A 266-nucleotide genomic window follows, 5' to 3' on the forward strand; every position below is an offset into this window, starting at 1 on the left:
CAGCCACGGACAGCTGCTCGTGATAAGCTCTTTCAGCTGAAACCACAGGAGCGTAGGTGGCCAGGGGAAAGTGGATGCGAGGGTAGGGCACCAGGTTGGTCTGGAACTCGGTCAGGTCGACATTCAGGGCCCCGTCAAACCGCAGTGATGCCGTGATGGATGAGACAACCTGGCTGATGAGTCTGTTCAAGTTGGTGTAGGTCGGGCGCTCAATATCCAGGTTCCTGCGGCAGCTCGCGTGAATGGCCTCGCTGGGCACCCTGACA

The 266-nt window shown here is 59.0% G+C and overlaps 1 pseudogene; it reads right to left on the bottom strand.

Moving 5' to 3' along the window:
* Positions 1-7: 7 nt before the first annotated feature.
* The window catches only part of LOC104517118, a 1,693-nt pseudogene continuing 1,434 nt past the window's right edge, over positions 8-266 (bottom strand).

This window comes from Eurypyga helias, unplaced genomic scaffold (assembly GCF_000690775.1).
Source record: "Eurypyga helias isolate BGI_N326 unplaced genomic scaffold, ASM69077v1 scaffold30151, whole genome shotgun sequence".
Lineage (NCBI taxonomy): Eukaryota > Metazoa > Chordata > Aves > Eurypygiformes > Eurypygidae > Eurypyga > Eurypyga helias.